General features: G+C 38.7%; 1 protein-coding gene across 1 annotated transcript in view; it reads left to right on the top strand.

Annotated features, from left to right (window-relative positions):
• Positions 1-14,192, top strand: part of WDR7 (WD repeat domain 7) — a 362,705-nt gene that overhangs the window by 230,962 nt on the left and 117,551 nt on the right. The gene's annotated exons all lie outside the window — the stretch shown is intronic.

The raw sequence follows: 14,192 nt of genomic DNA on the forward strand, positions 1-14,192 counted from the left end.
GAGGGTTCCTCTTTCTCCGTATCCTTGCCAGCATCTGTCATTTCCTGACTTGTTGATTTGAAGACCATAGGAGTTGTATGATAGTCTCCATGCAGAGCAGTAAAAGCAGATACTTTGAGGTAGTATGGTACTGATTCCTGATAATTCTTAAAGGGAAAGAAGGGAGATATATCAGACAGGAGACAGAAACCATGCCAGTTATCTGAGCAGGGAAATTATAACTAATTGCTTTCTGGTAGAAAGTGGTAAACTACTACAGGTAGCAAGCAGGAGATAGTGGCTACCACCTCGTCTGGGGTGAGGTGAAAAGATGATGAAGGGACCAAGGACTTTCCTCCCAAGATTAGACTTCTTCCAAGAGGGAAGCATCTAGCCTGAGAGAGGTGGAGAAACTTGCCAGTGGGCCTGGGTGGAAGTGGCCTGGTAGTGCTTCGGGTCAGTGGGCACAGCAGATAGGAGCTGGTCCTGATGTTGCTGGAGGGCTGGGGGGTGACCCTGCTGTGAAGCAGCCTTGCTGGAGGGCAAGCTAGACTGTAGGAGCAGTCGGCCATTTTCACATGGAGGGAAGTGTCTCTGCCCTTGCAGGACCACTCTGTTGACCTCCAGTGACGAAGCTGAACATTTCCCACAAGCTGGCAAGGGAAATATTTACAGAGTCCAACTCAAGCATTACGAAGCAGTGGGGGCAGACAGTGGATTTTTAGCTGAGCTACTACAAATTGAAAACTGGCCCAGAAGTCCTCATTTATCATTCTAATTCTAAGAGATACAGTCTCCTCAGTCAGAACTGTCAGATTGCTTAAGTTTCCTTCTCTGCTTGGTCCTTTATAATGAGGTAATTTTGTCCTCTGTAGATACTTTTGAGTTACTGTAGTATTTATTATAAGTTCTATGAGACCAATAAAGAAATTGTTCTCTTTTGTTTCTTCATTTTGAGGAGGACCTTTATTGCCTTATGGATGTCTAGGCAATATAGTCTTGTAGTGTTGGAAGGAGTAGGTTTAAAACAGAGAATGAGACCTGAGCCATGCCTGTGGGTGGTCAGCACAACTAACGGCAATTTTACATTTACAGATAAATAACGATGGTTGGTAACTCTTGCCCCCAAATTTGCATTTCAATGGCCTAGTAATGTCCCATCACTTACCTACAACTGTAGAGGATGTTAGTGATAAGGAATAATTAATGATTTGCTAACAAGATCAGATCTTTGATTATAATGTACAATAGATGTACAAATTCTATATTTAACTTTTATTTGCCTTTTAATTGCTATGGATTTCTGGGCTTGCTGCTAGCTACTTTATCAGACTGAAGACATGGTTCCTATAATCTCTTATCCTCAGACCTAGTGGACATTACAATGTATTTTCTCCAAAACAGAAAAGTCAGCCCAGTCCCGTTGTATGTTGTAAAATGTTGCAGTGCCATCCATTTTAGCTGCAGTTGTCTGTTCACTGGGACAGCATTCTGTGAGTTACAAAAAAATAAAAATGGCAAGCAGGGGATTTACTGATGTTTTCAGGTTGAGCGGCTTAAAGGGGGAACACTATAGGCAGATGGAGAATTCTTCAGACTTTTAAGCGCTAGAAAAGAATTTCAGACCAAGAGAAGGTAATGTATTAAGCCCAAGCTCATTTAAAATTCTGCTTTGTCTGACCAGCCGTCACATTACAGAACAGTCTGCTCAGAACGTCTCCAGTGTCGGTTCCGTGACTGAGCTTCCCGCGGCAGTTGGCGTGAGTGGAGCAGGCCACTCTGCTTCTGGGAAGAGAGGACTTCTGGGCGGGAGCACGAGTCCTAAAATATTGATGTGACCACTTCTCAAGTATAGCAGTATTCTATGGTTCTATGCATTGTGTCATTCAAGCTGTTTTCATTGCCCAGAAATCATTGTGCTGAACCTATAGGTTGTCAGTCAAGTTAATTTGGGTAGCTGCAAAGTAGAATTTGCCTTTGTGGACATTTATATATAGGAGATATAGATAGATATCTACCTAGATACCTATCTGTATCTATCGATATATATAGATATAATGTGCTTTTTTGATGGATGTGAAAGCTTGAAAAGTTACTGCCTTTCACGTTTAATGCCCCCTTAGATCATATATAGTCACCGAAGTGCACACAGATGGAAGCCTCATTTGATTATTCTCTTTAAATGCATGTTGCTGGTGTAGCGATAGAGGATTGTGAGGTATCAAGTATTAGCTTATATCACTTGAAATTGCCATTCTTTGAAATTGACTTCTTTGAATCAAAGATGGTAAAATATTGACAATTTCACATTGTTCAACGTAATAGTAAAGTATCAGCTCTGTGATGGTATTGGGGAGCTCTAAGTTATTAAAACAAATTTTATAAGAACCCAACTTAAAAACTGGATGAGAGAGGGCGCCTGGATGGCTCAGTGGGTTAAGCCTCTGCCTTCGGCTTGGGTCATAATCTCAGGGTTCTGGGATCGAGCCCCGCCTCGGGCTCTCTGCTCAGCAAGGAGCCTGCTTCCCCTTCTCTCTCTGCCTGCCTCTCTGCCTACTTGTGATCTCTCTCTGTCAAGTAAATAAATAAAATCTTTAAAAAAAAAAAAAAACCTGGATGAGAGACAGACGATGTTAAGGAAAATCCAGCTAATAAGTAACTTATGACACCCGTATACTATGGTGGCAGAAGTATGATCCTCATAACTGTATTGGAGAAAATATTTTGGTCAACAAATTTTTCAGTCTCTGAACAATGTGTCTTAGGTCTAGGATTATGTAAATTCCTCGCACATAAGGTAATTCACATCAGCTTACATGGCTGCCTTCTACCAACAGATTTTTATTTCTGTACTCTGTACTGCCTTTCTGACTTTTAAATATCAAGGTGATTTCCCTTTGATGGTATTGTATGTTAGTGCCTCGGGTGGCACTTGTGTTGTATAGTTAATGATAGCCTTGCCTGAAAAGATGCTTTTGGAAAGTAACCTCCTCCACTTTTGAGGCTGTGCATTTTCTACTGGCCCACATTTATCTCCTGATATTTCCTAATGAGGAGAGTTGTTGGGGTCTTTTTAGTTCTATAGATAAAGTTGGCATTAGTTTGGTATTTTTAATAGTCTTCATTCATGTGGTAAGATGTATTTTGAGAGTTGAGCTATGGCCAGTAGTAAAACAGTGACCAGTAGACATACTTGTTTTCCCCCTTTTTTTTAAAGATTTTATTTATTTATATGAGAGCGAGAGCGCCTGCACGCACATGGGGGAGAGAGAAAGAAGGAGCAGGGGAAGGGGCAGAGGGAGAAGGAGAGGGAGAAGCAGACTCCTCACCCAGTGGGGAGCTTGTGGTGTAGGCAGATGCCAGGACCCTGGGATCATAACTTGAGCCCAGGGGAGACAACTGAGCCACCCAGGTGCCCTTGTTTTGCCATTTTTAATAGAAGTTGGCTTTTGGGTTCTTCTGTCAGCTTTAAGAAAAGCACTACAGAAGGCCATAGGCCCTACTGCCATCTCACTGGCGATAAGCAATCACTTTTTCGTATTATCCAGAAAGTAATTTATTTAAAATTTTTGATTGGGACCTAGTCTGATTCAATCTTACCATGGTTCACAGTATATTTAGATTACAGTGAGCCATCCAGAAAACTCCTTTGTAATGATTCACAGTTTTCCGTTTAATGCGATGCTTATAGTTAATGGGTTGATAAGTTTATAGAACTCTTTTATCTTGAATATGAAAATGCGAAGACTAATTTTTAATGCAGTGTTATGATTTAGAACCTCAGCTGTTAATGAAGCTGTTAAATGGAAGTATTTTGCCCTTAATTGCTTCCACACTTGGTAACAACATTAGCCTAACTTTTTTGGCAATTACGTGTTTTGCATGGTCTTTTGATTCCAAGATACTCAGATGATTTTACATGGGACATTGTCGTACTTTCACAAAACACTGGAGATAGGCCGTTATTCCTGACTTCCACATGTGGAAACCAAGTTAAGTGTGTTACTGAGAGAAAGGAATCCAGTATGCAGAGTCTTTTGCTCTCAATTATAATTATTAAGTGACTGTGGAAATTCATGTTTAAATGCATTATCATACTGAGGAAACATCATTTTCAAATATCGTTTCCTTTGGCCCTTTTCCCTCAAAATGGCGAGAATCTTTGTGGTGTGGTCATTTAAAAAATTCTTGTTTTACAGAACAGTGAGAAGATTGGAAGGAATGAACCAGGTTGAAGTAAATATTAGGGCAGATATTCTGAGGGCAGAAAATTGGCATGATGCTATTAACACGTAGGGTAAGAGGGTATATAGATCTTCTCACAGATACTGAAAGGTAAGTATGGCTTAGAGAGTATGTAGAAGGCAGAACTTTGATGAAAAAGGCTGAAAGTTAAAATTAAGCCTAAAATCTTAAGAAATATCTAAAACAATTGAGAAACTCCTGCATTGTATTAGTTCCCTTTATGATTATAGATAATTTTTAGGAGGTGGTATTAGGATTTCTGTTTTGTTTCTAACTACTTTTATTCTGATGGACTTAAAAATACAGATGTGGGGCACCAGGGTGGCTCAATGGGTTAAAGCCTTTGCCTTCAGCTCAGGTCATGATCTCAGGGTCCTGGGATCGAGCCCCACATCGGGCTCTCTGCTCAGCCGGGAGCCTGCTTCCCTCTCTCTCTCTGCCTGCCTCTCTGCCTGCTTGTGATCTCTGTCAAATAAATAAATAAAATCTTTTTTAAAATAAATAAATAAAAATACAGATGTTAGTGCCCTAAGAACTTAGAACTTAAGACATGCAATCTACTTTCTATTTCCTGGTAATGATTCTACTTGAGATTTTATTTATATTTGTTGTAAAATCATAAAAGTGCTCACAGAAAACTAGTCTAATGTGGAAATACCTCTGTACACAGTGACTCAGATTCCAGAAGCAATTTCTGTATTTATTTATATAAGATACCATAAACAAAGTAAAAAAAACAACACAAATAACAGCAGTGGATTGGAACAGAGAAACATGTCATTTTTATCGAGAGTTCAGAATGATCCTGGGGTGGGGGACCACACAAATTTCAGTGTCACTTTTGAATGAAGCAAGAGAATTAACTTATAATTTTGAAAATTTGGTAAATAAAGGGAAATAAATATTAATCCTATGTTTTCTGTATAAATGTAACTCAGAGGAATCAAATGGTTGATGAGAGAAAATGCTTCTTTAGAAGTGTTCTAGCAAAATGCATGAAGAAAGGGTAATAGAATATCACCACTCTGCCACCCTCGTCAATTAATGAACTTAAAGCAGTCACTCCTCGTGACCCCCAAAAAGAGACAGCCAGACGTTATTTACTTTTGAATGGAAATACATAAGAACATAGTAAAAATAAAATAGTAAAAATTAAAATAGTAAAAATAGTAATAGTTAAGTAAGAAAGAGTAAAAATAAAAATAATAATAGTAAATAGCAAAAATAAGAATTAGTAAAAATAGTAAAATAAAAATTCAAACCTGAATCTGTTCTATCAGTTTATAGGACACACAGAGGTCAGAAGAATATAAGAATAAAGGAATAATCAGCAGGATCTGGATTTTAAAAAACTCTGTGGGACAAAAGAACTGATTTCTTCCCGAAAAGCAGGGGCTGGGGAGCAACCTATAGATTGAAATTTTTTTTTTCAGAGAGTGTATGTTCACACACTCGAGGAGATGGGTAGCAGCATGCAGGGCTCTGTCTCACAGCCCTGAGATCATAACCTGAGCCGAAATCAAGAGTCAGTCATAACCAGCTGAACCACCCAAGCGCCCCTAGATTGAGATTTAAGAGACATAGTTGGATTATGATTGGAGAGACAAAGGAGGAAGGTGAGAGGGAAGAGAGAGTTAGGGCAACAGGAAGAAAACAAGATATGAAAGCTGACGGCCTGGCTATTTGATGATAGGGAATAATTGATCATTTTGTTTAGCTGTGGTAATAATAATTGTGATTATATTTATTGTAAGTCCCAATCTTTTAGACATATGTACTGAAGAATCGTAGTTGAGGTGTACTTCAAAGTAATTCAGGGTGCTGGGGAGGGTGGGTGAGGGTATAGGGCCAAACAGGATTAACCAGGTATTGAAAACTCTGGAAGCTGGATGATGGCTACAGCAAGGCTTACTATACTCTTCTTGTATATGTTTGAAATTTTTCATAATAAACAAGATATCTTAGAGTGGAACTGTTTGCCGCACAGAGGAGGGAACTCTGTGCCGCCTGACTCTGCATTCTCACTCTGGAGGTCTCCATGAAGCCACAAAGTTGGGTTTTCATTAAGCTTGTCAGGTGATCCTAAATACGAGGATTGGACACTTCTGGGCCAGACCATCTTTGAAATCTTATGTAATTCGGCGCTTTCTAAGTCTAGTATTTCTTGGAACAGACTTTGTAAGTCTAGTATTTCTTAGAATGAACAAGATGTGCTCCAGAAACTCAGGGACACAATAGTTGGGAGTGACCAGCAAAGCTTGGTAAATAAAAGAAAATTTAACCAAGACTCTTGAAAAGTGGTTAAAATGTGGACGGTAAAGTGTAAATCAAGTCCATTTATTTGTTCCACAAATATTTTAATTTTTGCTTCCTCGGTACCAGACAGTGTGCCCATTGCTGAGATATGGTTGTGATTGATGCAGTATGATGACGATCATTTTGAACCTCACTTGTGGAGACCTTGTTATTACCATAGAGGGAATGCTGGGTTTTGAGCTGGGAGCTTTGGCCTCTGGAAGGCCATAGCACTTGCTCTTTAATGTAAAATAACACAACCTCTTGGAGACTCTGTTGGAATGAATGGAATGAGGTTGGACTATTCCAGCTCTTGACTCTCACAAAAGTATGATGGGCGAAGATATTTTGCTCTGTAGCTTTGGCTTTATGGAACATGTAGCCTGGGGGCCTGATATTTTTTTTTACCCTATCAGTGCCCATGAAATTTGCTTGTCAGTGGGGTGAGTGAGGGTATTTTCTCTTTTTCCTGACTCTGTAATATAGTTCTGTGAACATATATTTAAACTAGCATAATTAGATTCTCTTCATAAACTGAAACAGGTCTGATCTTAAGCTCATTTACTGTCTTAGAACAGAATTGATCTTGCTTTCACATTTGATTCACCCTCTATAGATTTTGAGAGGAAGAAAAATAGCATTGCTAACCCAGTTTAACTAGGTCAGAGTTAACAGGGAAAAGGTTAGAAAACCAGTGTTAGAATATTTGTTTGCCTTTCTCTGTCTTCTCGTTATGTGTTAATATATGCAGATTATTCAGATAAACAATGTCGGTATTCCTTGAGGGGCTCTGCTGGTTAGGCTTTTTACTTCTCATGTATGCTAAAATGATTCAGTGCTTTCTCGATCATCATGAAGCCAATTTATGATTTCTGGGATTACCAGGTGAGAAATAATATGGTGTATTTCATTTGCAGTATTAAACAAAGTCATTTGCAGATAACATCTTAAGTCTGGAATATGGCATAGCCTATTATTTTTAAATAACTACTGTATAAAGTATAATGAACGGAATAGAGGATTTCATGTCAGGTAAACCCTATTTGGCATTATTCATAGTATGATCTAGAATGAGGTATTTAAGGTTTCTGAGAAGCGGTTTTCCTCATCTTCAAAACTGAAACTAATATATTCCTCCCAGGGCTATTTTGAGCATTAATTGAAACCCTAGAGGTAAAGCATTCAAAACAGTACATGCCACGCACCAGGCAGCAAATATAATTTTCCTTTTTACCACTTTTCTTCCGTTCTTTCATTTATTTTATTGTTTTTTTCTGAGTGGTAAAATGCTTGATATTACATATATTAAAAATTTTTTTTAAAGATTTTACTTATTTGAGAAAGAGAGCAGGGGAGTGAGTCAGGGGAGGGACAGAGGGAGAGGGAGAAAGAATCTCAAGCAGACTCCCCACTAAGCACAGAGCCCAGCGTCAGGCTCAATCTCATGAGCCCAAGATCATGACCTAAGCCAAAGTGGGACGCTTCACCGACTGAGCTACCCAGGCGCCCCTTGATATTACATATTTTTAATAGGACTAGAGTCACACTAGTTTCCCCTTTTTTCAAAAGTAATTTTTGAAGTCTTAGGATAATATACAAATAAATGTCTGTGATTGAGGAAAATAATTAACAGTTTTTGTGTAGTTGTGTTCAGGAAGCTGAAGAAGAATTTATTAAGAGCCCACCCCGTTTTAGGCTTGATGCGTGTTCTGTCATTTAATATTACTGTCAACTCAAGAAAGAAGTCTTTTCTCCATCTCATTTTATCTCAGATGAGGCAACTAATACCCAGTTCATATTGACTGAGATCTAACTTAGCAAATTGTGGGTGTATGATTAGAATTTAGATCATACTTCAAAGCTTTATACCGTGCTCCATGGATTTTCAGTCACGGAATGGTATAGGGGACCGGGTGAGGTGGTGACTATGGTCTTTTGACTGCAAGTGGGAAGGGCAGGGTGTGAAGTGGGTTAACACATCAAATTATGTTTATGGCACTCTGCTTCCCTCCGATTTCGTTACCCTCATTCCGTCACATTAAGAAATGGTTTGGTAATATGTCACATTCTGCAAGTATGTTAGGATAGAATAAAGATTGAACACTATTGTTCTGTGATACACTGCTTAGATATGAAATTATATGAATAATTACAGCTATGGATTTATTGTATGGGTGTAGTCTTAAAAATATTTTGACAACCTTATTTTTCTTTATTGCTCCTATACAACTTTGAAGTATTTGTGCATTTTTATATGTTCTCTGTCTAATAGAAGAAGTAAATACTGTCATGTATTTTTTACAGGTTACACTTAGCTGTCAGGGACAATAAAACAACAAAAAATAGTATTTCTTATTTTAGTTTGCAGCATTACTTCTTGATTCTTCTTTCATTGAAAATGAAGACTGGTATATAGTGCTTTTCAGTCTAAATTTAATTATGTAAAAGAATTAATTAAGGAAAATTAAGCCATATACAGCTGTTTTTGCAAATTCAGTAGAAAGCTGTGTTGAGGGGGAAAAATGTTAAAACCATACACTGCCCAGTAAGGTATGAGGGAGCTAATTGCTTCCTGTCCCTTTCGAAATTACTCAGCCCGAGAAAAGAGAGCACATATTGATTTACTGTATAGTAAATGTCCCACATCTCTCCTCCTCTAACACCCAGACACAGACTGCACATACATGCACAGAGTAGTGGCAAGAAACTGCCTATCTGACCACTCCACCATCAAACTTACGTAATAACAGAATTAGGATGGAACATTTTCTTCCTCTGTAAAAGCAAATAGCATAAAATTATTAAAGTATGCAAAATGAGTGGCAGTGTAATATTTATCTTGAATGTGTATGTTTGCTTTTAAGCTCAAAGACAAGTTTCGAAGAGGCAAAAAATATGTATTTCCTGATAATATGAATTTGATTTAACCTATTTCAATGCATATATTAGTATCAATTAATACACTTATAGGCATACATAATATTAGAAGCAGTGTCAAAATTTAGTCCACTTGACAATTTTTTTGGAATTTATTATGCAAGTTCACATTGTACTCTCCAGTATGGTCTTTTACTTTATTTCAGTCATGATCCAGTAATTGAGAGAGTAGACATTTTATTTATACATATTCTGGGTTTTAATTCCTGTGGAGGTTCTCTCTTCCTATTTGTGATATTTCTATAAGAATCTAATTTCTTTTTCAGCATGGACTTTGAAATGTTAGTGTTGTTTCAAAGCCCCATCAGTAAAATTAGTGAGAAGTTTAAAAAAAATAAAAAGAAAAATCTTACAGAGCAAACTGCTCTGAAGGAACATTTGTAATTATTCATGTAAACATAGGTATTTTAGAGGTATAATGGCATGTGGGTTTTTTTGGTCTTAAATGAATGTAAATTATTAGCTATGATTTTTAATTGTGATCTTGGTTGCTTTTATAGCTTAGGAGTTCATCATACTATAGTATCTTGTGCTTTATCTTGAAAGGGTCAGGGCATCCTTATTTGTAGATTGGAGAGTATTTTGTGATTAAAGTGACTTCCTTCGTCTCATTGAATGTTACTTAATATATTGCTAAGTATTTTTTTGTTAAAAAAAATATATATATATACGCACAAATATTTCTTTGGAAATATATTTGCCTTCTCTGTTGGACATGAATGTCTGTTCCTCAAAGAGCATGGAGCTTTGTTGATGGCGGTCTTGTAAGCCTACCAGCGCCCCTTTCATCCCAGAATTTGGCTGCAGGTCTAGCTGCGCCAGCCCGGCTGCTGTTTACCAGCGAGTTCCATTAACATAGCCACCACTCCTGGGCTGGATAATGGACTCAAAGGTTAAGAGCAGAGGATCTCAATCAGCAGGGCTTTTCCAGGGCTAATTACCTCTTTACTGCGCTGACTCTAATGTGACATGTTTATTGCCTTAACTAACAACTCATTAGCTTAGTTGATGTTTTTGTCAATATTAATTCGTTCATTTAAGCCAAGTCAAAGCTTAAACAAAGATGTCCAGACTGAGAAACGGGTAGCAGAGTGACTTTTGTTTGCTCATCTTTTTTTTTTCCTCCCTTGCTCAACTTCAATAAAACAAATGTGTAGAAAGGAAACATTTAGAATGCTCGCACTGAGAATGTTAGCATTTGTTTATTTGCTCGCATGTAAAGCGATTCTGAATTTATTTCTCCTAGGGTTACTCTGGTCTTCATCTCACAGCTGACTTAATATTTAGTGTCTGCTAAGGGCAGCTAGCTGTTTCTCATCTTTGATGATCTATCTGTGAAGGGTTAACATTCAGCAGCTCTTTGTTCCAGGTGAATGTTTTACTGTGTTTATTAGAAAAGAGATCAACTAATTGTGCATACTATTTTCATCTTCACTAGACTACTTATAAAATTACATTGAGAGTATGCTCTTTATGAAATTATCATGAAGTATTTCAGTTTTCCCATACTTTTGGTTAACAGTGGTATTTTGGGGGGCACCTGTGTGGCTCAGTGGGTTAAGGTCTCTGCCTTGGGCTCAGGTCATGGTCCCAGGTTCCTGGGATCGAGCCCCGCATCGGGCTCTCTGCTCAGTGAGAGAGAGCCTTTCTCTGTCTGCCTTTCTCTGTCTGCCTCTCTGCCTGCCTGTGATATGTCTATCAAACAAATGAAAAAGAAAATGGTATTTTGGGGGAAAGGTCAATGTTTTTTATTTCATGCATTTTTAATTTTTATTTAAGATTTTATTTTTTGGACAGAGAGAGAGTATAAGCAGGGAGGGGGAGGGTAGGCAGAGGGAGAGGGAGAAGCAGACTCCCCGCTGAGCAGGGAGCCTGGTGCGGGGCTCCATCCCAGGACTCTGGGATCATGACCTGAGCCAAAGGGAGAAGCTTAACTGACTAAGCCACCCAGGCACTGCCCCCCTTTTTTAAGATTTTATTTATTTAGTTTTCATGTACTTTTTAATAATTAAATTCTAAAGCCCCTTGAGTATTATAAATGGGCAAAAGAACTGAGCATGAGGCTTTGATCAAGCAGTAAGTCAGTAATTTTGGAAAGGTACATCAGCATCTTCAGAATCCTATGATCCATCTGGCAAGCCCCTCTCACAGGATGTTTAATGGTGTATAGATGACCAGGAAGGCTTGTGATGCATTCCTGATCGGACATGAATGAAGCTGCCATGTTGGGGGGCTTCATCTCTGGAAAGACCAGTCCCTGCTTTGAAGGCCAGAGACTCACTGTGATTGGTTGGTTCATGGAGGTGATGAGATTTGGAGAAGGCTGTAGAAGATATGTGTGGAACACACTGAGAAATAGATGTCACATTAACCAGACACTCCTATCTGTTTCATCCATCGTATGTGTCTGGAGAAGGTAATGTGAACACCGCATAACTATCAGAGTTATTAAGAAATCACTGATGTAGGAAAATACACATAGTCTAGCCTGCATAATTGTATACATTCTGTACCAAATACTCATGCAGCTTACCTTCCCCGCTTTCTCAGTCACCGTCTTTTTCCTGAACCTGCTTCATTCAGACTTTTCTGACTTTCAATCTACTGAAACCTTTTCTGCAAGATAACCAGTGACTTACATGTTCCCAAAGCCACTAAGCAAATCTCAGCTCTCGTCTCTCCTCTTGTCTGTCTCTTGGTAGCACGTAATTCAGCTATGTGAAACCTGCACCTCTTCTGGGTTTCTCTGACATTGTCCTTTCCCATTTCTCCTGCTTCATTTGCCACTTGTACTCAGTCTTGGTGTTCCCCCTCTTTCCTTTGTACCTATCCTCATTCCCCAGGCATTACCTCCAGTTCCGTGGCTTCAGCGCGTGTGTATTGTGTGATTTCTAACTTCTCAGTTCCAGCCCTGGTTTCTACACCAGTCTCCACACTCATATATCCAGTGGTTTATCTGAAAATCTACCTTCACATGTCTGACACGTATCTCAAACTGGAAGTGCCTAAAATGAAAATTTGGATTATTGTTCCTACTTCAAAAACAAATTAAAACAACAACAACACCTTCTCTCCTGTTGTTACTCATTTAGTGAGTGTCACCACCATTCACATAACTCTTCATGCCCAAATGCCTAGAATCCATTTTGCTTCTCTTTCCATCCTGTGTTTACATCCAGTCCCTCAGTGAATCCTGTCTGCTCTATCTTCTAATTTTTTTTTTTTTAATCCAGAGTTTACACAGTATGAGAACTGTGTCACTACTGTTTTAGTCCATGCCATCATTATCTCTTGCTTGAACCATTTTAAGAACCTCACAGTTGGCCTCCCTTATGTGACTCACTCCCCCCAACTGCCTCAGTCTGTTCTGTACGTAGCACCCCGATCCTTTCTGGCTGTCAGCGGGTCATGTCGCTCTCCTCCACATAACTTCCATGAGTTTCTCATAACACTTATAGCCCCACAGGGAGAAGACCTTGTGTGATCCATCCCAAGACTGACTCTCTGATTTCATGTCCTTTTCCCTCATCCGTCTTCACTGCCATCTAACCACTCTGGACTTCCTGCTGGCCGTTAGAGATCCCTGCCTACCACAGGGCCTTGTGCCATCCCCTCCGCCTAGAATGCTTCTCCCACACATGCTGACATGCCTCTCTTTCATTTCACTCAGGCCTTTGTTCAGATGTCACCTTCTGCAGAGTCCTTTTCTCACTTTCTAGGCTCTTACCTTGCTTTATTTTTCTTCGCAGGACTTCATACTCCTTGACGTATCTATTTGTTCTTTTGGTCCTTCTGGCCCAGCTGGAATGTAAGCTCCGTGAGAGCACAGATCTTGTTGACCCGTGCTTAATAACAGTGCCTGGAACACAGCAAGCACTAGTGAACACTGCATGAAGAGGCTCACTTAGCTAGTAGGCACTAGAGCTAGAACTTAAACCCTGGTGTGTTTTTGCCTGCCACCATCCACCATCCACTCATTCACGCTGTTTAGCCATCTGCACCTTTTGAGAACAAGGCATAGAAGTATTTATTGCTGACTCTCAGATTGTCCAAAAATCAGCAGTCTTTACATTCCTAAGGCAGAAAAAGGCTATCTGCAATAAATCGTATCATTTTGTTCATAGGAAGGTAAGACTCCCTAATCTTAGTTTGCCATCCAAAATATATCAAATACTAAAAGCCAAACTAATTTTAAATTTCGTGGTATGACACAATTTGAAATTCAGCAGAATTGAAAAAAAATGTACTTTGAATCAAAGAGCATTGAGATTTTAGAGTCTTCTGATTATAGGACAAGAAATAGCAAATTACATTGAAATAGGACTGTTTTGATAAAATGGATAGTAGATTAATGAGTTTTTAAATATTTTTGTTAAATTGGTTTCCTAATTTAACAGTTACTTCATGCTTTTTATTAAAAAATGACTTGGTTTTGTGCAAACAGGTTAACAGTTTTTAATAACTGCATTAATACAAGGTATTTATTATAGAAGTATTTGTTAATTAGTCCATATCCATGAATAATGCACACTAGATTGGAATTATTTTTAATTAAATCAAGTTACTGTATAAAGCAAAGGAACAGAATTCCAGATGGCACTCTGCCATCCTTGTTCTTTGATGGACATGAACAAGTGGGAAAAGGCTTCCTTCACTTGGTTACACTTTGAAATAAGTGGCCAATCATTATTAATTCATTTTGCACTCATTGTAATGGCATAAATCATCATAAATTC

The sequence above is a fragment of the Mustela nigripes genome, chromosome 8, assembly GCF_022355385.1.
Source record: "Mustela nigripes isolate SB6536 chromosome 8, MUSNIG.SB6536, whole genome shotgun sequence".
Classification (NCBI taxonomy): Eukaryota; Metazoa; Chordata; class Mammalia; order Carnivora; family Mustelidae; genus Mustela; species Mustela nigripes.